The sequence below is a fragment of the Myxine glutinosa genome, chromosome 4 (genome assembly GCF_964187855.1).
Source record: "Myxine glutinosa chromosome 4, kmMyxGlut1.1, whole genome shotgun sequence".
Taxonomy (NCBI): domain Eukaryota; kingdom Metazoa; phylum Chordata; class Myxini; order Myxiniformes; family Myxinidae; genus Myxine; species Myxine glutinosa.
The window spans coordinates 10,262,967-10,286,873 of record NC_136264.1 but is presented as its reverse complement, the minus strand read 5'-3'; the positions used below and the strand labels follow the sequence as shown (position 1 = coordinate 10,286,873).

Genomic DNA, 23,907 nt, shown 5'->3' with positions numbered 1-23,907 from the left:
CTGCCTGGCACATCCCACTCCTACATCAATATGGCTGACACAAGCCTCGTCTCATGTCGTGAAGATGTCCGTTGTCTAATTGGTTGGTAACCATTACTTTGTTGGGAATGATGCACGACATCGTCTTTACTATTTCAGTCATCCATTGAATAGATCACGAAGCCTGCCATGGAAGCCTCACAGGAAGCACTCCTGCAGGGTTCAGAGTTCACTCACTGGCAGCGATGGGTGAGGGTTGGGGTAGCACCCGCCGACCTTCAGTTGTTCAGGCCTTGCACCAGTGTTCAGGCCTTGCACCAGTGTTCAGACCTTGCACCAGTGTTCAGGCCTTGCACCAGTGTTCAGGCCTTGCACCAGTGTTCAGGCCTTGCACCAGTGTTCAGGCCTTGCACCGGTCCATATTGTCAGGAGTCTGCGGTATGGGCCGCTGTAAGAGTTGGCAGAATACATTTCAGTTCAAACACACAACCCAGAACCATTTCTTCAAAATTTAAAAGAAATCACGTAAAAAGCTGCAGAATATGCTGATATAGTCATTGTAATTAGTATTTTACTATAGTATTAGGCCCAAGCAGGGCCTAGTACTAGTACCAGTACCAGCCTAAGCGGGGCCTAGTACTAGTACCAGTACCAGTACTAGTACCAGCCCAAGCAGGGTCTAGTACTAGTACCAGTACCAGTACTAGTACCAGCCCAAGCAGGGTCTAGTAGGCCTACCAGTACCAGCCCAAGCAGGGCCTAGTACTAGTACCAGTACCAGCCTAAGCGGGGCCTAGTACTAGTACCAGTACCAGTACTAGTACCAGCCCAAGCAGGGTCTAGTAGGCCTACCAGTACCAGCCCAAGCGGGGCCTAGTACTAGTACCAGTACCAGTACTAGCCCAAGCGGGCTGCCAGGAAGGCCCAGAGGTACACAAACTCACCTATAAACAGTCCAGCCTGGGTTCAAATCCCGAACCCATGCAGCTATTAACGGTTTCACAGGCAGGGTGATTCATCAGTGTGTGTATCGTCCCTCGGATGGAAGTTAAACTGGGCATCCTGTCTGCCGGCATTAGTGGCGGACGTTAAAGATCCTACAGAGTCCTACACGAAGAGACGAGCTTTCTCCGGCACCAGGAACAAATTCGAGTCCGAACCACAAACCGGAACGCAATGGCAGAACCCCTCAGTCCCTTGGCAAGAATCTTCAGCAGCACCGATGCTCTGTAACACAATATGGTTGCTGCATCAGAATCAGGATAATATGAGGCCTACTTCTTTGGACTCACCACGCTGCTCAAAGACGGTACGAACCGGCTCATATTGCGGCGGTAAAATGAGCTGCCGCAACATCAATACTGTTACAGCAGTCGATGTACACCTGCCAGGAAAAAGAGAGCAAATATGTCCAGGGGGAGTGCAATGAAAACCTTCAACGAATGAGTCTCGGCCATTTTCCTGCATTTCCAAAAAACGTTTCAGATTTATTTTCAACACTGCAAGGTTACAAAAATCTTATTACCTGCTTTAACACTATCGATTAATATACTAGGACAACACTAGGTAGAGCGCATACCTCCGCCAAGCTGAACAGTTTACGTTTTGTATCCCACAATCCCAATGATACGCCAGATCTGGATCCAGACCAGGCCATATCTGGATCCGGACCGGGCCAGATCTGGATACGGACCGGGCCAGATCTGGATCCGGACCGGGCCAGATCTGGATCCGGACCAGGCCAGATCTGGATCCGGACCGGGCCAGATCTGGATCCGGACCGGGCCAGATCTCGATCCGGACCGGGCCAGATCTCGATCCGGACCGGGCCAGATCTCGATCCGGACCGGGCCATATCTGGATCCGGACCGGTCCAGATCTGGATCCGGACCGGGCCATATCTGGATCCGGACCGGGCCAGATCTGGATCCGGACCGGGCCATATCTGGATCCGGACCGGGCCAGATCTGGATCCGGACCAGGCCAGATCTGGATCCGGACCGGGCCAGATCTGGATCCGGACCGGGCCAGATCTGGATCCGGACCGGGCCAGATCTGGATCCGGACCGTAACCAAAATCGAATCGGCTTGTTCTCGTCACCTCACCAACTGTTCCACTATGTTTTTTCCGAATCTGTCCACAACTTTTTGAGATATCATGCTATATATCGTTTTTGGTCCTATACCTCAATTGTGAAGAATCATTAAAAAAAAAAAAACTCTCGTTTCCGAATCCGGATTCTCACCAAACTCGAGGTGATTTATCCTTGTCACACACCCAACCTGCCCACCAAGTGTCGTCTGAATCCATCCTCATATCGTTTCTGGCCTTATCTGTTAATGGTGAAGATCAGTGTGGCGTATCACCTGGTGTTGGCCTAATGGTTAGGGTGGCGGGCTTGGGATCCTAAGGTCCTGAGTTCGAATCCCGTTGCAAGTGGGGTTCACTCAGCTTGTCATACTTCCGAGGTCGGCAAAATGAGTACCTGATCACCGATCATAGAGAGGCACTGCATCAGCAACAGATGCACCCACAGAAAAACGATGCAACCAGCAGCCGAATGGCTGCACATGAACCACCCACCAGCGCGGCGTAGCTAGCGGCCTACCTAGGGTTGAACCACCCACCAGCGCGGCGTAGCTAGCGGCCTACCTAGGGTCCTAGAAAATTGAGATGACACATATCTGCTTGTCCACAGGGGACGTGATAAGCATTGAATACCTCAAGGATATCAGTTTTACTCCAAATGTCTTTCAGTTTAGTGTTAAACAACAGTAGCGACTGCTTTAAAAGGTAATCATGCATTGGACAGAAATGACTGAATAGCTTGTGGTTATATACATATTTTACTTCTGGTGGGTACGCCCCACGGAATGCCATGATAAGCTATTTATACACCTTAACACATAGTTTTTTTTCTGAGGCGGTAACCACCTTGGGGCGTCGGAAGGGGAGAGGAGGGGGTATTACGTCGCGACAACCTTCTTCGTATGACCCCTAGTCCCCATGGAAGGTTTGGTTGAAATTGACCAAGTAACGTAACTTGAATGTGTTACGACTATAGACGAATAATGGGAATTGTGATTTCAAATCTGTCTGTAGGATATGAGGGTAAATTAATTTCTCTAAACATGCTACGAGTAGTTCCTTCTTTCCTCTGAGCACGTCCACGGCCTGAGATTGTATTTATGTAAAGTAAATTGATGTTTCCATTTACAAGGACATCAATCAGCCAATCCTTGTGATTGGATCACAAAATGTACAGTATTTTAGACCTTTGGGGAAAAGGTGCATCGTTCTCTCAGGAAAGTCATTTGGACCCCTCAGACCAATAATTCAGCTATTGACATTATTCATTCGTATTTTACCCCGTGCATGCGAAGCAAAAAGTGGGGTTAAGCAATTGGTTCATGTCTTTCCATCCGTCTGTCTGTCAGCGTTAGTTTATGATCAAGGAACAACGTACCGTATTTAAATGAAATGTTATATTTTGAACACGAATCGAAAAACTGACCTGCCGTTTAACAGTACTTTGTCTCCGAGTCCATCCCGATCGCGCATGCGTGGACAAGAGTGATAATATTTTTAGTCTGTCTGTCTGCCCAGCTTTAGGAGTGAAACAAAATTGAAAATTATCCCAACCAGGAAACTTTCTGTTTTCAAGTACGTCATAAAGGACACAAACAACAGGCACGAAGAACAAATGTAACATGTTAAAGTGGTGTAATCCACACTGCAAAAACGGCGGTAAAATCCGAAATTAATTTATTTTATACGACTTTTACAATCTTTAATTTATTTAAATTGAATTATATACTTGAACACCTGAACTAAAATAGTCTTCTTGTCGCTTCGAAGAACGTCCAGTTTAGCACGATTATAACATGTTAAATGGGGCGGTGTATAAGGTTTATGTATAAGACTGCTTCAATAGTGCTAAACTTCCGGAATTTTTCTAAACGATCTTTAACATCATTATTTTATTTAAATTGAAGTATACTCCTGAACACTGTGTGGGGTAATGTGTTCTATGAACTCTGTTGTTAGTAATGTGTTGAAGAATGCCAATTTGTACAATAGCTGTGAAAGCGCGAATCAGTCTTCTATTCTCATATAACGTACAATGAATTAGATTTTATTTTTTAATTTCTCAATACCATTTATTTGTTTAGTTATTTTTTAAGAAGGTGCCCTGAGGTCTGACCAAACAGCGCACACTCACAGCACTCACAAAGCCTACTTCACCAACAACACCCCACACCCATTTGAACCTCTCACCCAATGTCAACCTCAACACCTCCAACACCAGCAGCACACTCAGTACTGCCATCATCACCCATACCCTGCATACCAGTCATGCTGAACCCACACCCGCCGCACCCCCCTATGCCACCCACACCACCACAAACGCACGCACCTATCAGAGACCCGTCCATCAAACACAATCGACTTTCTTCAACCGATCCCACCACGATGTTCAATGTTCCAACTCTCAATCCAGGAACTCTCTCTCTCTGCCAATAATGAATCTGAAAAATAATAAAATGAGGATCCAGAAGGAGGAACTCCCTGCCAAGCTTATCTATAGAGCATAGACATACCAATGTGTATTTTGGGAAGGGCGTTTGCATGTTTGTAGATCTTGAAGAATTACGATGAAAAGTAGAATAAAATTTAAAGTATGAAATGGACGTTTCAATAATATCATGAGTTTACATAACGGACATGTTTCTGATGATTTCATTGGTTGAAGTATCGTTTTGAATGTGACTACGGCAGCCATCTATATAAATATATATAAAACACAGTTTGTGTGTGTGTGTGTAATGTTACCGATAGACTCCTAAACGGAGAGGCTTACGTGCTTGATATTTGGCATAGACATGGCCATTGAGCCTGGGACGAACATGGCCGAACTCAAAATATTTGACGATCCATATTTTTTATTCATATTTACCTCAGCGCATTTTAGCGAAGTACCCGCTAATCTCAGCCGGTTCCAGAGCAGCTCGCTGATTCGCTCAGAGCGATCACGTGATGTTCCATTCCCGCCGCCAGACTGATTCGCTCAGAGCGATCACGTGATGTTCCATCCCGTCACACGTCACACGTTTTTTCACCTTTTATGCGATCGTGTTTTGTATCGATTTTGTGCGATATGAATTAAATGTCTTTGAAACAGCGGTGAAACGTCTTTCCACAACCCTTCCGTAACCGATTGGAGCAGTTTATTGCCGCACAAAACGAGATCCGCGATGCGAGTTGGTCGAGTCGTGCTGACCAAGATGGCGACACAGCGGCTTCACTTTTCATGGAGTATGAGCGTTCTATATATTTTCAATTCAGTGCGCCCGTGATTTGTGGCATAGACATGACCATTGGGCCTCCACGGTGTAATTTGTGCAAGGCTTTTGTCCGAGTGAGCTTGAGTCGAGAGGGCGAATGTACGGGTTGGGAATGTATGGGTCTCCCTTCCCCCACCCGGCAACGCCGGTACTGGAGGACGTCACAGGATCGGTGTCTCCAAAATCCGCTTCGTGCTGTTGCGAATATGCAGGACTATGTCCGATTGTTGTGCTGCTCTCCGACCATGAGAACTGCAACGTCATTGTTGACTGGCCATCCCCTCCCCCCTACCCCCCTCCCCCTTCTCCCCCCTTCCCCCTCCCCCTTCTCCCCCCTCCCACCCCTCACCCTCCCCATCCCCCCCTCTTCTCCCCTCTCCCCCTCCCCCTCCCACTCTTCTCCCCTCCCCCACGTTCCCCACCCCTCCCCTCCCTCGCCCGGCAATGCCGGGTACTTCTGCTAGTCTTTGATAATATAATGGAGAACCTCGAAATCGCTCGCTCCACTTGCCGAGAGAAAAGATTATTCCCTTTTGATGATCAATCGATTATTTAAGCATTCTCCAAATACAAGTCAAACATTTTAAAGCCATTGAATGGGACAGTGACGTCATAAGAACTAACCCGCAAACGGTCACATTTAGATTAATTCATCAGTTATATATTAAAATATTAAAAGTGTGTGATGGCCAGTCGACGCATTAGCTCACTTCGCCCCGCGACCTTTAGTAATCTAAACGGAGTTTTAAACGTTTAACCCCCAGCAAGCAAAAACGTTTTTATTTTGTACACCACCCCTTTCCTATTCCATCTCCAGGGACTGCATGACGTCATCGCCGGGCACCAAAGGGGGACAAAAGGGAGTACTGGAACTCAGTTTTCACTCCATTTGTTGTACACCGCACCTTTCCTATGCCATCTCCAGGCGCTGCAAATCGTCATTGCCGGGCACCGAAGGGGGCTCGGCAATGACGCACGCTGAAAGGGATTACTCAGTTTTCACTCTGGTTGTTGTACACCGCACCTTTCCTCTGCTATCTCCAGGCGCTGCATATCATCATTGCTGGGCACCGAAGGGGGCTCGGCAATGACGCATGAAAGGGAGTACTCAGTTTTCACTCTGGTTGTTACTTGCCGGAAAAGATTCCGGCAAGTATGCTGATCTGTTCGTTTGTCTGTCTGTCTGTTTGTTACCTGCCGGAAAAAATTCCGGCAAGTATGTTGATCTGTTCGTTTGTCTGTTTGTCTGTTTGCAGCACTACGTCTACACCGTTGCACGTAGAATCGCCAAACTTTGCACACGTATTTGTCTTGCCCTGTAATAGAGTGCCCAATTTATGACGTCATCGGTCACGTGGTTCGGCCGCCATCTTGGAAAAACCGAAACACTTTGCACCTCCATATCTCCGAAAGTGCTCAATAGAAAAAATTGAGACATGGATTATTGTAAAGAACTCTCCATGGGGAATAAAATATGTTAATGATGACGTCATCAGTCACGTGGTTCGGCCGCCATCTTGGAAAAACCGAAAAACGTTGCACCTCCATATCTCCGAAAGTGCTCAATAGAAAAAATTGAGACATGGATCATTGTAAAGAACTCTCCATGGGGAATAAAATATGTTAATGATGACGTCATCAGTCACGTGGTTCGGCCGCCATCTTGGAAAAACCGAAAAACTTTGCACCTCCACATCTCCAAAAGTCCTGAATAGAAAAAATTGAGACATGGCTCATTCTAAAGAACTCTCCATGGGGAATAAAATGTGTTAATGATGACCTCATCGGTCACGTGGTTCGGCCGCCATCTTGGAAAAGCCGAAAAACTTTGCACCTCCACATCTCCGAAAGTCCTGAATAGAAAAAATTGACACCTGGCTCATTGTAAAGAACTCTCCATGGGGAATAAAATATGTTAATGATGACCTCCAAAAAAAAAAAAATTTAAGTTACAGATTCGGATGAAATGGTGGTGGTTTATGTATTATATTCGCCAATTGATTAATAATTTAATTTTTCATGATTATTATTTATTTATTTTCATTATTAATCATTTATTTATTTTCTTTCTCATTTGGCCAATAACTCAGGCACCTTTTGAGCTGGGAAGCTAATATTTGGACATGACAGTGACCAAGTGATGTGGCTATCAAGGATATTTTTGATTTATTGATAAATCATTTAATCGATGAATTATTTATTGATTAATCGATTAATTATTTATTGTTTAATCAATTAATTATTTAATTTTTTCTTAATGAGTTATTTAATTAAATTTCTAAAAGATACATCTTCGGATGAAGCACTAGTGGATTAGTTATGCTATTAGCCAATTGATTAAGAAAATATTTTGTGATAATCTTTTTTTGATTTTAATTATACAATTAATCAATCAATTATTGTACACCTCTCCCTCCAAATGCAGTCTCTATGAGCTACACTGTGGTATTGCCGGGCGCCGGTGGTGCCCCGGAAATGCCGCGCTGTAGGATATTTAATTATTTGGCATGGGGGCGGTGTACTTTGAATGTATCTGTACTTGTTTTCTTGTTTGTTTGTTTTCTTTGTTTGTCCGGGCAATATCTCAGCCATCCTTTGAGCTAGGAAGCTGAAATTTCGGCACAATAGTGAGCAAGTACTTTGTCAAAAACTGTATTTTTTTGTTTTTTGATTAATCAATTAATTGATGAGTTATTTAATTATTAGCGATTAATTAAGGACTTGAACATTTCCTTTCTTTTATGGCCATTATCTCAGGCTCCTTTTGAGCTAGGAAGCTAATATTTGGACATGACAGTGACCAAGTGATGTGACTACAAAGGATATTTTTGATTTACTGATTAATAATTTAATCGATTAATTATTTATTGATTAATCAATTAATTATTTAATTTTTTATTAATGACTTATTTTATTAAATTTCGAAAAGATACATCTTCGGATGAAGCACTAGTGGTTTAGTTATGCTATTAACCAATTGATTACGAAAATATTTTGTGATAATCTTTTATTGATTTTAATTATACAATTAATCAATCAATTAGTGCACACCTCTCCCTCCCAATGCAGTCTCTATGAGTTGCACTGCGGTATTGCCGGGCGCCGGAGGTGCCCCGGCAATGCCGCGCTGTACGATATTGAATTATTTGGCATGGGGGCGGTGTACTTTGAATGTATCTGTACTTGTTTTCTTGTTTGTTTGTCCGGGAGATATCTCAGCCATCCTTTGAGCTAGGAAGCTGAAATTTGGGCACAAGAGTGAACACGTGCTTTGGCAAAAGTGGTATTTTTTTTTTTGATTAATTGATTAATTAAGTATTATCGATTTATTAAGTACTTATTTATTTTCTTTCTCATCTGGACAATACCTCAGACACCTTTTGAGCTAGGAAGCTGATATTTGGACATGACAATGACCAAGTGATTTGGCTGATTTGGTATTTTTGATTTATTGATTAATTAATTAATCAATTAATTATTTAATTTTTTATCAATCACCTAATTAATTTTCAAAAAGTTACAGATTCAGATGAAGCAGTGGTGATTTAGGTATGCTATTAGCCAATTGATTAAGAAATTAGTGATTTTACTATTATATCTATTTATTTATTTTAATTACACAATTCATCAATTAATCAATCCATTATTGTACACCGCTCCCTCCCAATGCCGTCTCCATGTGCTTTCCAAAGGCTCTCGGCAATGTCACACACTCTTATTTGTTATTTATTTATTTGGCATGGGGGTGGTGTACTTTGAATGTATCTCTCCCTGTTTATTCTATTTTTGAAATTGTAGCTCTATTTAAAAACAATTTCCCCCCCAAAATAACAAAAAATAGGTTTTTCTATTTATTTATTTACTATTTTGGGGATTTTGGTAATTGCAGTGATATTTTTTTCATCATTTTCCTGGACTTTTTTGCTTTTTTGCACCATTTGTTAAAGTCTGGGCAGAAGGCTACTCTTAACTCCTTGGATACGATGTAAATAATATAAATAAATGATATTCAAAGTAGTATAAAAAATGTAAACAAATGGGAAAATGTGCTTGTACTCTTACATAGGTTCCAAAAATTTACTATGTCTAGGAAGCGATGCACGATGAATTATTTTCAATAATACACTCATCTTTCCACATTTGGCACACTCCACTTATGCTCTTATGCCCATCTGCAAATTGTTCTCATAATGATAAACTTGTCCTAGAGCACTCCCTGCTGGCTACATCCAATAAGTTCATATGAAACAGACTACTAAATGCGAGTATGTATAAATACTTTTAGTAAATGTAGTTCAATGTTGAAACTGTTGTTGGTCCTTAATATTGTTGTGGATATGAGAATGGTTTTTTTTTTTTGTTGTTGTAGTGTAAATTGTTGTAAAGATCACCCTTTGTAAATGTCATGATCCTTGTAAATACCTCCGTAGTGTAAAGGTCAAAGGGCGTCCCATAATTACTCCATAAAGCATCCACGGCAGCCAATCATAGAATACCCCTGTTCAGTAGTTTATTTCCTTATTATGTGTCTTAGGGTAAGGCCTTGTCTTCCATTAAGATGACACTCCATTGCACCGAGTGAAATAAGAGTAGATTCCCTTCCTTCCCATTCCCAAAAACCTCCATTCCCCCTTTCGTCGATTGGCAATTACATCCCCTCCAATTGCCGCCATTGACCACGAGGCAGGGTTGGGGAAGAAAGGCGGGTCCCCACCTCGTCAGAGAGGGGAGGAGTGAGCCAGCCCCACTCGACCAACCATGAACAAGGGGTTTGGCTTGAGAGGGCGGAGAGAGAATGCTTGGGGGAGGTTCGCAAAGGGTGAAGGGCGGGGCCTATATAACCCGCCGCGGGGCATTCCCGAGAGAGACATGAGATGGGCTGAGAAGAGAGACAAGCAGATGAGTCCAAGAGAGTTGCAAAAAGGTCCAAGGCTGAGCTGAGCTGCGTGGAAAGGTCCAAAAAGGAGACAAGCAGATGAGTCCAAGAGAGTTGCAAAAAGGTCCAAGGCTGAGCTGAGCTGCGTGGTGAGGTGCAAAGGAAAGAGCTGGGTCGTCAGAGCAGAGCTGAGTTGTGAGGTCCAAAAGCAGAGGTCATCCAGGGAAGCGCAAAAGCCTGCTATTCGTCACCTTGCTCGCCAGCGGCAGCGTCTACAGCAGCAGCAGCAGCAGCGTCCCCAGCAGCCACAACGCTCGCCAGCCATTTTGGGGCCTGGACGGCGGTTTGGAGCAGGGCCGCGGAGGAACGGCAGCTGCCCAACGCGCCGATTCGTGCTGCCGAACCAATTGGACTTTCCTCTCCTTCCAGCCAATTCCTATCATCATTCCCTGTGTGAGTCGTCTTCGTTTGTTCTGTCCTGGGTATTAATTAAGCCTGTTAGATAAGCTAGTATTTTCCCTGTGTCTCTAAAAGCTTCTGTATATTATTTTATTATCTTTCCTTCTCCTTGGTTACTTTGAGCCTGTAAATAGTAATAAATAGTAATCGTATTTCAAACCTTTCTTTGCCTTCGTCTTCCTTTTCTTCACATCCGTCGTCTTAGTCTTTTCCCTCATTGAATAGCGGTGGCGCGATACGGCCAACGTTTGGGGTAAATCGGGTTTAGTCGGGGAACAACTGTTTGGTCGCGGAGCCTTCGCTCGGCAAACAACATCCTTAACCGCGTACTGTAACAATATTATTTGTGCAAGATTCTTAAGAACTGGTACTGATTGAATGTTTCATTGGAACAAGTGTACCCTGAACTTGTGTCAAGTGGTCTTGATTTTGTGAGAGATGAAAATTGCGCGTTTCATGTCGGAGGGGCAATGCCACACACACTTATAGGGCAGATTTGTCTTTTTACACATTCCATCATGGAATGTAAAGTTTCAGATGGATAAAAAACCACCTTTAGAGGCCATTTTTCCCCGCAAGCGGGGGTTGGCCTTTTTCGGGAACTGTGGTTGTTGTTGTTTTTCGGTCCCCTTTTTGAAGCAATGTTTTTCGGCCGGATGCCCTTCCTGACGCCAACCCTTTTTGCCGCCTTTAACGACAAGCAGGGAATTACCAGTGAACTGGTACTCAATTAGCCGACCTCGGAAGGATGACAGGCTGAGTCAACCCCCCTGGCGTTAATTCAACGATTGACCGGGATTCGAACCCAGGATCCTAGGATCCTAAGCCGGCACCCTAGCCACTAGCCCAACACCAAGGAAAGTTTCAGATGGATGATACAAATTATTTTTAGCATTGGTAATGTCCTACATTTTTCCTTTTTTTAATGCAAATCGGTAGTGCAGGTGCAGAGAAGATTTCGACGTTTTTGAAGTGGGTGGAAAAAAATTCAATAAAACCGGCAGTGTTTGTGATCACGTTGTTCGCAGTGCACGAACGGTCCGCACACTGGAGAACATTGGGAGATAGGGAAGCGGTGTTGCGGAGTCCAACTCGCTCTGTCAGGCGTCAATCGGCTGCATTGAACATATCGGTCGCGAGTGTTCGCCGTATTCTGCACAATTACCTCCAATTTCATCCCTATAAAATTCAAACTGTGCAGAGTCTGAAAGAAATCGATTAAGTCGCTCGACTGGAATTTTGTAAGCAGTTCATGGACATTTTGAATGAAAATCCAGCATGAATGTATCCGTTTTGGTGGGGGCCACTTAAAATATTGTTGCGGATATGAGGATGGCATTTTTTTATTGTGTGTATTGGATTGTGGTAAACTGCTGTGTACCATTGGTTGGATATGGCCCCTCTTGCCTCCAGAGTTGTATAAAGGTAAAAAGGGCGTCTCGGTAATTAGTCCATAAGCATACACGTCAGCCAATCATAGAATGCCCCTGTTCGATAGCTTATATCTTATTATGTGTCTTAGGGTAAGGCTGTGTCTCCCATTAACTTAAATACTCCATTGTACCAAGTGAAATAAGAATAGGTCCCCTTTCATTTCATTTCGATGGCCAACTGCATTTTGGGCGGTTTTTCTTCAACCACCATTGGCCACGAGGCAGGGTTGGGGAAGAAATGCGGGTCCCCACCTCGTCAGAGAGGGGAGGAGTGAGCCAGCCCCACTCGACCAACCATGAACAAGGGGTTTGGCTTGAGAGGGCGGAGGAAGAGCGTTTGGGGGAGGTTCGCAAAGGTTGAGGGGCGGGGCCTATATAACCCGCCGGCGGGGCGTTCCCGAAGAGTTGAGACAAGGAGGGAGGAGACAAGAGCTGGGTCGTCAGAGAGTTGCGCTTTTACTGAGTCCAAAGAAAGAGCTGGGTCGTCAGAGAGTTGCGCTTTTACTGAGTCCAAAGAAAGAGCTGGGTCGTCAGAGAGTTGCGCTTTTACTGAGTCCAAAGAAAGAGCTGGGTCGTCAGAGAGTTGCGCTTTTACTGAGTCCAAAGAAAGAGCTGGGTCACCAGAGCAGATGCGCTTTTACTGAGACAAGCAGCTCCGACCCGTGACTCCACGCACACGACAGGCTCGGTGGCATCAGCGGCCGTCGAGGTCCAGCCCGACGTCCCGTGCGGGATCAAGCTCCAGCCAGCTCCGTGCCGTCCTCCCCCTCCAGCCACACACCTCCTTCCAGCAATCCACTCTGCAATTCCCCGCGTGAGTCAGTGTCTTTGTTTGTTCTGTCCTGGGTAGGTAATTAAGCTTGTATAAGGAATTCACTGTGTCACCTGCGTCTCATGTCCCTGTAAATAATCGTGACTGCTCCTTTTTGCTTGTGTGTGTAAATAATAAATTCCGTTACTCTTCTGTACGTCTTCTTCCTCTTTGCATTCGGTCGCTTTAGAGTTTTCCCGATTGAGTAGCTGTGGCGCGATACGGCCAACGTTTGGGTTGAATCGGGTTTTAGTCGGGGAATAACTGTTCGGCCGCGGTTACACCACCGCTCGGTCAAAATAACATCTAATCCGCGGTCCGTAACAATGTTATTTTAAAAAAAAAGTACAGATTAATAAAATGCATTGTGCTGCTGTTTTTTCAACTGGAAGCGTTTTGCTTTTTATTCAACCCAGTTCTCCACAATAACGCTTTAAAAACCATCACATTCCATTGACTCACCCTGTGTATATAAACACACATACATACATATTGTCGTGTGCCTGCTCTCTGGTGAACCCTGCAAGGTGACACAGATGACCAAACAAGCTTTAACTCTGAGGCGTTGAATTCAATGATGACGGAGAATGACGAATGATGTCAAGGGGTGGGGAGGGGGTCATCTTGTCCAACAGCTCATAACTCCGCACTCCAACGTCTATATGACAATAATTGCTTGATCAAATCAGAGTACACCTCATATATATACCTCATATAGAATCCTCATATAGCATCATATACTAACATGACAATATGTGAGAATCAAACCGCAGGTTGCCGCAATCTCCTGCAGGCACACCTGTATTTCACACCTTATGCACACCACATGAACCGAACCAATCTACACAAACATATACCACAAGTAGTAACTGTTGTGATTGGTACGACGTACTGCATTGCCTTCAGTGAGCACTCCTCGTGAGCCTTCAGGGCAGCTTGTCAGACATAATGCCCCCAGAACCATCCTCTTTCGTCACACAAAAGACCATTTATTCACCACTCAGCTCCTTGATCACAACTCAACAAATATTCAACAACCAACGCTCATCCATACCCACCTGTCAACCAGCTTTCGTCCGAATCTGTCCATAACTTCCTGAGACGTCCTGCTCACAGACAAAAAGACAGACAGGCAGACGAACAGACAGACAGAGGTCTAGCTTGGATTTGAAAATTGAGCCCATTCCAACCTGTCATCCCGATGTTTCCCAGGCAGGGTGATTCAACAACAATGTGTGAGTCATCCCTCGGATCGACGTTAAACACCCTAATTCTGACGGAATTGGTTGGTAGTCGTTAAAGGTCCCACTGTGTTCCTGGCAGGCGGGCTATCGCCGGCACCCTCGGTCTTAACCCGAAAGGGGCACTGCATCAGCGGTACAGCTGCACCTTGTCATCCGAACCCCCGCTCATCACAATCCACATTCTATACTCCACTGAACTTTGTCTGTCTTATTTGTCTGAACTGTTTGTTGGTGATCCAGGTCTTAATTAATTTGCATCTCTGCACCTCACGTAAGCATTTATTAACTTGTTAAAACACACCTGTCTCGCACGTTCGCGCTGCAGGACATTTCACACCACAAACGTGTCCCTTTGTCCACAGGCGTCCACACCCCGCCCTGTCGCCAGACCCGAACCTGATCTACACACTCCTCCCCTCTCAAACTCGATGCCAGCCCCGTCCCATGCAGTCGGAATCGCAACATGCCCTGCCCAAGAATGATATTTCACCAAGTACTTTGGTAATGTACGCTCTTGCTAATGTTAAGAGTTTAATAAGAACTAAGTGGTATTTACAGTCTCCGAAAGAGGTTGCCACCCCACTCCTCAATGAGGTGTCAAAAACAACAAACTTGAGAATTTTTAAGAAGGACAAACATATTTTGGTGCAAAATTAATGTTAAGCAAATATTACGAACAGCATTTCCCATACACCCTTGTTTGAAGAAGAAGAAACTCTATATACTATCTTCTCCAGCTATGCGATCCCTCAAGCGTCCCCCCATCTCCGGACCCGGTGTCCGACCACCAGGGCCCACCCAGGAGAAACACACCGTCCGACCAAGATCCATTTTATTTACACCATCATATATCACAATTTCATCGGCAGCCGACCCGAACAACCTGGGCAACAAAACACTCAACCCCCCCCCCCCCGCACCCCCGCCCCCCATACAAATCGCCTCACCTCTGGTAGGGACAAGAATTCTCCCCTTCCCCCACCAATTATTCTTAGGAACACTGGAAACATCTTCCCACAAGTTTTACTAAATGTCCAAATTTACATATTATTTTGCTACATTAATTACATTTAAACTATATATATGTTCCTATCTTAATCCAATCAGGAAAGTGTTACCTGACCACACCTTAGAAGCCAATTTCCCCCATGAACTTCAGACCAAAATTGAATCAATTCACCGTTACTGCCTATCCAGTCAACAGATGACGTCAGACTACCCTTCACAACAATAGGTATAAAACATCAACTACACATGTTGCTTATATGTATGTCTCATGGCGAAGCATGCCCGCAGGTGCACAGCCCACAGATGCGTAGCACAGCCCTCCAGGAATGCGGATCCACACATTAAAACCTGCGGAGCCATGTCTGTCTTCCTTCCCACACACTTCGACACAGCCAGCCCTGCTTATTCCAGGCTTCGTGCTGTGGATTCTCCGCTCGTGCATATCAAAAGACAGACATGACAGATGTCTGCACATCATCATGACATCATCATCATCATGACACAGATGTCATGTCATGTATGCGCTCGTGCATGTAAAAATCAGCAACGCTTCGCGCACCTTGGACATAATTCCACATGGACATATATTCCATTGAAGAGTTTACAAAAACCTCATACCTCCTAACAACTCACGGGAACTAACAACTCGATAACACCGCTGTGAGCCTGTGACCCCTAAACGCTCTACAACCCACCTGGCAGAGCCTGCCCAAACAAACGGGAACTCTAATCACTCTCACACCGAATGCCAACACAGGTGAGTATTTTTCATCCATTAAACAACCACAGGTAGGTATATGGGACAGATCTCCATGTACAGCTTCACCTGGGACTTTATATTCACAATTTAAGAAAGTCGCTTATATGTGTGTGTGTGTGTGTGTGTGTTACATCACAACCAATCGCATGGTCCTTCTGTCGGGGGCCATGGGGGGCACACCACGTGACACAGGGCACCTGAGAAATATATATTTAATTGTGTCTTTCTTTTGCTTGCTTCAAAAAACTAGATTCAATGCAAAACATGTTGATTCACAGCTCGGTCATATCCAACCTTGGGGACATTTTTTCACCATCTTCTAAGGAAGAAAGTTATGGGAATAGTTGTAAGTTAACCTCGAACAGGGGATGATGTAAGATGTATCCTTTGATTTGTTCCTTTGATTGTATGTGTTTTACTGCCAAATGTAAACCCCATTGAACATTATTATGGGAACGCATCCTTGGGCCTTGGAAAGCCCAACTCGTTTGGAATTAGAGCCTGAGAAATATCTTCCTTTTTGTGTCTTCAAAGGCCCTCTCTTGTCTGAGGTCATAATTAGCGCAGCGTTTTTTCTGTTATTTCATGTATATAACAAATTGTATTTTGCTGAGTTTTTAGTGTGGCTTGGACTTGCAGGTCCTGTGTGACAGGGCCCTGCGATTTCAAGGCGTGCTCCACAATATTGTGTTTGCTCGATTTTTGTATTAAACCACATTTTGCTGCTTCAAGGTGCCTCTTCTTGAGTTCCAAAGGGGGGGCCAACCCGTCATCTGGTGTCAGGAGTGGGATTCATCCAGGTGCATGTCGAGGGGGGCCACGCTCCTCAGGTCGGGGAGAGGCAAAAAGCCAGCGCTGGCACCATTTTGGCTGAGGTAAGCATATTTGCATACCTAAAATTAAAGCCTCTTTCCTTCCCTTTGGATGTATGGGAACCTTGTCGACTGTACCTGAGCATGTATCTCGAACCAAATTGAAGCAGAGAACCAGTGGATTGATGAATCGAGCAAGGAGGGCGCCCGAGGTTAGGAGGGATAGCCTCAGGTTAAGGTACACCCGGCGTGGGAGTAGGTAACTAGACCCCGGCGTGGGAAGAAGACTAGACCCAGGCGTGGGTGGATAAGGATAAGACTATGGATAAGGATAAGGATAAGGATAAGAATAGGTCATAGGTATTGACTAGACCCCCGGCGAGGGCTTGGATAAGTAAGTTAAGCTACGCACTGGATGTGTGTATCTGATAAATCCCCACCCCTAAGGCCTTCTTTGTCCTGTTCCAGGATCTAAGGCATGCACATCCAGTACGTTTTTACCTAAAGGTGGGGAGTTCTGACAATATGCTAAAGGCAGGTCAAGTATTAGCTCTTTCCGGACAAGAGATGAGTTTAGATCTGCAAGAAGTAACAGAGAAGATTATAATGTACGAGGTGTGTGGAATCCAGCTGTGAACACGCGAGCCGAGACGTGCAGGCAGGTTGCCGGGGCAACGGGGTAGCTGCCTCGCGGGGAACCTCGAGGTGGGAGGGAATCGAGACGGGAATGCGGATATCCCGTGCGGTGCACAGCAGGGGACGCATTCGCGTGCGTGAACAATGCGAGTGATGAGGTGGCTTGAAGTGATGTGTTGGAGTGAGCACATGTATGTTGTGTGCTGAGTGGAAGCGGTGCTGCATTGTCGAGCATGCTTCCAAGGAAGACTTTGGGATGCTAGAGTTGGAAGCGTTTTTGTTTTGTATCTCAAGGGAGATATCGGTGATTTCTTATATGTGGAAATAGGAAATGTTTATGTGATTTTTTGAGAAGGATAAATTAAACTGGGAGGAGAGCGCAGGTACCAGGTAGGAGGAAGGCAGGAGAAGTGCTGAGCCTTCAAGGGCAGAGGACAAAGCAGATAAAGCACAGGAAGAAAGAAATCCAGGTAGAAACCAAGGGATGGATAGGCTCACAGCAAGGGGCCAGGTAAGTTCACAGGTAGGAAGTATATGGAGTGTGCATGAATTTATACTGTATTGTATGGAGAATGAAGTGTCAGTCACATGGTATGTGTGTATAAGGGAACAAATGATCTGTCATAGATGTGTGAACGATTGACAAGGGGTTCCCTACATCGCCTGCAGGCGTTAGGCAATGCGGATGGATGTGTGTCATTGATGTGTGATTGACAGTTGACAAGGGGTTCCCTACATCGCCCGCAGGAGTTAGGCAATCCGGAGGAGTACCGGCCACTTGTGAATTGTATATATGTATTGGATGAGTATGCATTTTGAGTCAGAGGTCAAGGGTGAGATATCCTGTTGTTGCGACCTGACCACATTGGGTATGATGGAATGATAATATATGTTGTGAAGGTGAAAATTGATTGAGTACATTTGGGAAGAAATAAAAGGTATCAGTTTAGATTTTGAGATGCCATGTGGGACTCAGTCTGCTGGGGAAAATTGGCAGGGAATAATGAGTATTTTATGGAGAGCATGTGCAGACAGGGCTTTAAAACAAGTGTTCAATTACATCCCCACATTAACGGCTCTCCAGATGTAGCAAGGGAGAATGGGAGTAAAAGTCAAAGATGATAGGCTGTCAACCGACTGGGTGTTTATTCAACGGCAGGTAGGGGCTTGTATTTGGCCGACTTGGGATTGCAGAATGCATTGAATAAAGGAGATACTTAAGGACGGGAGCTCTGAGCTCTCTCGGTCGTTCTCCAGATCGGAGGAAACGGTTTCGTGAAAGGGGTTACACTTGATGGGCCGACTTATGGGCAGGAACATGGAATTTGTACAGAATGCAGGCGATAACCCACCTGTGTCTATCTCTGTGTGTGTGTGTCCGTATTTGTCTGGCTTTCTGGCTGTCCATGGAGTCATGTCTCTGAACACTTGATTTTGAGGGAGTTGCGGGTGTGCCATGGAGTTCAGGTGCACCTGCGGTGGTTGGAAGGTGGTGGTGGAGCGGGTGCGAGGATGCACGCTTGGATTAAAACATGTATTTAATTATCTGAGGATGTGTGCCGAGGTGCAGTGTGGATCAATTAAGGGAGAGGGCACTTCGACTTTGTACATCCGTGGACTTTGCCATGCGTGTGAAAGCGCAAGTCGATGATAATAATGTCTTGTCCAGCACAATATTTTCGCAGCTATGGAATGTGCTCGAATTCCATGTTGGTGCAATGCGAGTGCGATTCCTGCCGTGCATGCCGCGAGAGATACGTTGTTTGTGATGGGACTGTGGCGAAAAGTTGGATAGCAACGTGTAGAATATAAGATGCGTCGGTACATTTGTGTTGATCGATGCGCCGAAAAAGAAGTTGGAGGCGCGTGATGGAGTTGCAGGTGCGGACCAAAGCGGTGTCCGCGGTGTCTACTGGGGGTCGAATGTCACTCCCTCAGTGTCTGCAGACTTGTCGTTCGGCAGTGTCGAAAGACAGGTTCGATTGTCGGTCTGTCTGCTTGATTTTCGGGTCTCACTCTGAGTATATGGTCGTCCTACTTCCCTTTCTGTTTTGTGCTTTAATGCTGGTTGGTTTGACTTCCCTGAAAAGGGGACAATAAATATTTGGTGTTAGCTGTTGCCATTTCGGTTCATCAAATGTTTGCAGTTGTAATGTGGAGCCAGTCTGTCTGTCCGACTGGGTGTGTCTGACTGCGTCTGCAGATATGGATCAAGGAGGAGCAGTGTCTGCGGTGTCTGTTATGGTGTCGAATGTCATTCACTGTGTCTGTTGACGTGTCGTGTGACTATGATGACTCTATGATGTGTGAGTGTGACTATGATGGTGTGTCCTGGCGGGAAGAATCGTGGCAGCCTACAGATTTGAATGGAATGGCCTCTGTGAGACCATCCTGTTAGTACGTTGGGGGTTCGTCTGTCTGTCTGTCTGTGTCTGTCTGTGAATGGAAACTCAGAAAATTGGACTGGACTTCGACAGAAGGCAGGTGGGTGGTCACCTGCTGTGAATTGTGGTGGAACATTTGTGATGTCCCCTAATACGAGGGGACGAATTGGTTTGTGAATGTGTTGTGCAGGTACTTTCTCTGTAGGTAGCCAAATTCTACCTGGGGTAAGTCCAGGTGGAGAGGGGAGTCGTCTCTGGTGCCTTGCTCCACGGGGCAGTACTATTGTTGTCAAGTCTCATGTAATCTTGGTTAAAGTAATATCTACGGACAAGAGCTGCACTTTATTTTAGTAAGTGACTGGGAAAGTTTGTTTTAAAAGTGCCAGTGGATTTGATTAGAGTTATGGAGGTCACAGCTCGCTGGAACCTCTTTGTTTATGTTTGGCTGGCTTACACTGGCTAGTGTATGAGATAAAGGGATGACAGGGAAAGCACGAGTTTTAAAGGGGCAGTAGTTAGTTAGATGACGCAGTGTGTTTGTGGTGTAGTTTATTAAATGAGGAATTGAATGAGTCTTGCTGGTGAGCATGTTAAAGAGGTGATTGGAGCGTGGGAAAATCTGAGCGAATGAGGCAATGGTTTGGAGAAGTGATGTACTGTGAGGGTATTGTGGATGAGTGTAATGGTGTTGAGTGAATGATTTGCATAGGATGCAAGTGGAGATTTGGGGTGTAGGAAAGGAGGTGATGGAGCAGTGTATGAGTGAGTAATTGTGATTGTGAACAGTGTAGATGCAAGAAGAGAGACAGGGACACAATGAGCTGCTTGGCAAGCCATTAAGGTGGATTGGATGTTTTATCGTTGTTGTCTTGGGAGTTCAGTTGTTGACGTTGGCTGCGCATTGTCCGGAGTGCTTTAATTTGCACAGGGAATGACAGTTGGGATGACGGTTGCATTCATTGAGTAGGTTACATATTTTGTTTTGTGGATCTGGGGACAAGCTAGTTCGATGGGACCCTGGGATCTTCAGTGTGTAGATCAGGTTATTTTCTTTTTATTATTTGTTTATTGGGCAGCTATTGGGCCAGAGGCTAAAACAGGTGTCTGCAACAGGTGCATGGGATGCTAAGAGAGGTATTAGAGGACATTGGATTGACTTTAAATTGAAATGAGAATTGAACAGGTGGATTAGGAAAATGGGTTTGTTCAAATAATCGTGGCATCTGTGGGATGCAACAATTTTGTGCCAGAATAGTGTATGGGGAACCGTCATCTGGGAAGCGTCGTTAAATGGCAGTAGGTTTAGGCAGGTATTGAAAGGGTTCGTGCAATGTCATTTTGGGGCACCACTCGACACAAGAGTGGTAGAGAGCTGAAGTGAATTCTGCCAATATGGTGCAATAGGGTGACAATTGATTTTTATTGGAAAACTATTTGTTTGCAGTCTTGGTTCGTACATAAGCTGGCAAAGAGATTATGCCAGTCTGAGGGAGTTTGTATCCTTTGGATGGGAGCTGGAGCCTAGTAGGGTTGGGGCTTGTGGCTCGCCATTGTCTGTCTGCCAGTTATAGGAAAGTTGGATCAGATGAATTATTTGTCAATGACAAGTGAATCTGCAGGATTTGCTGAGAAAAGGGAGAAGGTTGGAAAAAGTGAATGGTAAAGGCAGGAAATAAAAGAAAGTGGTTGGTTATGGACTGTTGTTTTTGTGATAAGAAGGTGATACAAGGGTTGGCTTACCCTGGGGGGACCAATGAATGTAAAGTTGTGAATTTCGTTTAATAACGTTGCGTTAGATTGCAACAGGCAGGTTGCCCCAATCGAAGAGGTGATTGGGTGCTGGCGCAGATTGGATCACAGCTCTGCAGACCAGGTGAACAGAACTCCATCAGGTATGTTGGGCAATTGAATTATTACTCGTAAGGGGAGGTGATAGGGCAATTTCCCCTAGGAAGATGTGTAAATAAATGTTTACTCTACATGGTTGACTCTAGGTTCTAGAACCAAGGACAAAGCGCAGGGAAAGGAAATATTTTTCCAGTGGATTATACTGGTGCGAAATTCGCTTGAATATGATAAGGGAGAGGTTATCAAAGGAAGAATACCAGTTGATGTATTTTGATATTTAACTACGAGCTGCTAATAATGTAAATAGTGATATGGGTCAATGTAAATAATTTTCTTACACAGGTGAGATGAGATGTATAGGGAAAATTGTGCTTCAGATTTTGAGACACTCCTGGGATGGTTGCAATACAAGATGATGTTTACAAATATGTGTTTACAAAATGATGGTTGCACATAGGAAGACAACAAAGCAAGATGGAGACAATGTAGTGAGTTTCTCCATTGACTGATCATAATTGGGGGGCTAGGAATTTGATCATGGTGTGTGTGAGAAAATGTTTCACAGGATGGACCCCATCCACCGCTACCACCGAGATGTTTCTTTCGCTACATGGGAAGGATCCAAAGGCCATCGGCGAACCGGCCAACTCTATCGTCTCATGGCGCTGATGCGTGGGATTCTGATGACGATTATGATTTTAGTTCACTTCATTGGGATTGGGATTCTTTTACCTGTGATTTAAGTAGTGTAGGTTCCTTTAAGAGCTATTGCTATTATGCAAGTCGTGAGGAGCGGATGGCAAACAAATATCTGGGATATCCAGGAGAACCACCTTCACCACCACTTACACCACCACCTACACCACCTGTAGTAAGCAATTTGGGGTCGTTTCAGCTTAAGGCACCCGACACTATGAATACTGACGTTGATGCAGACTATGAGGAGATGGAGATTTGTGACTATGAGGAGATGGAGATTTGTGATGATGGATGTGCCACCCACTCTCCCACAGAACAATCACATGTGCCAGGCTTGATGGCATTGGACGTGGATCGTTTGCCCTGATTCGCGAGGATCGCATCTGCATAAGGAGGGCCCCTAATCTGGCTGGCGACTGGGTTGCACCTACGCTGGTGCGAGGGTGGATTCAGAACCCGGCCGGGCGGCAGCTATCTTCTAACCAGGAGTCTTCGTCGCGAATTATGGCTAACAATTCATGTGTTGATGTCAGACGGCCACAATTAGGGGCCGGTATCCCTTCCTGAGCATGCGTGACGCTTTGGCGCGCCTGGCATGTGACTGGGGGAGATGCTGACCCCCTGGGGTAATACGTTGTCTTTCCGAAGAGTTGTCGTAAAGACAAAAGGGAGAAATATGTCGGGGGCCATGGGGGGCCATGGGGGGCACACCACGTGACACAGGGCACCTGAGAAATATATATTTAATTGTGTCTTTCTTTTGCTTGCTTCAAAAAACTAGATTCAATGCAAAACATGTTGATTCACGGCTCGGTCATATCCAACCTTGGGGACATTTTTTCACCATCTTCTAAGGAAGAAAGTTATGGGAATAGTTGTAAGTTAACCTCGAACAGGGGATGATGTAAGATGTATCCTTTGATTTGTTCCTTTGATTGTATGTGTTTTACTGCCAAATGTAAACCCCATTGAACTTTATTATGGGAACGCATCCTTGGGCCTTGGAAAGCCCAACTCGTTTGGAATTAGAGCCTGAGAAATATCTTCCTTTTTGTGTCTTCAAAGGCCCTCTCTTGTCTGAGGTCATAATTAGCGCAGCGTTTTTTCTGTTATTTCATGTATATAACAAATTGTATTTTGCTGAGTTTTTAGTGTGGCTTGGACTTGCAGGTCCTGTGTGACAGGGCCCTGCGATTTCAAGGCGTGCTCCACAATATTGTGTTTGCTCGATTTTTGTATTCAACCACATTTTGCTGCTTCAAGGTGCCTCTTCTTGAGTTCCAAAGGGGGGGCCATCCCGTCACTTCTGCCGACAAAGGAAATTCACATGTCCAACTGAAACAAAAAGTGACCCCTCCCTCGCGCAAAGCGATTCAACGTGATGACGTCACCCCCCTTCAAACTCAGCACGCATGCCCTCACCTGTCTCAGCTCAACACACTCGTATACTCAGCACACACCGTGCCAGCCAAACACCCTGGTACACGTGTGCCACGAATTTCCATTTGAGCTTTTCTCCCCTCAAGGACGTCAACCTCACACCACGCACCCGAATGCCGAGCATGGTGACGCCATGCCGTCCTTTCAAACTCAGTACGCACGCAGCACAAAC

At 45.1% G+C, this 23,907-nt stretch overlaps 1 long non-coding RNA gene across 1 annotated transcript; it reads right to left on the bottom strand.

Moving 5' to 3' along the window:
* Positions 1 to 343: 343 nt before the first annotated feature.
* On the bottom strand, positions 344 to 4,357 carry LOC137426045 (uncharacterized). The gene is made up of 3 exons (XR_013622948.1): positions 4,332 to 4,357; positions 924 to 1,206; positions 344 to 427 (listed from the first exon to the last, which is right to left on the bottom strand). It is a non-coding gene; the product is annotated as an uncharacterized LOC137426045 (long non-coding RNA).
* Between the last annotated feature and the right edge of the window lie 19,550 nt (positions 4,358 to 23,907).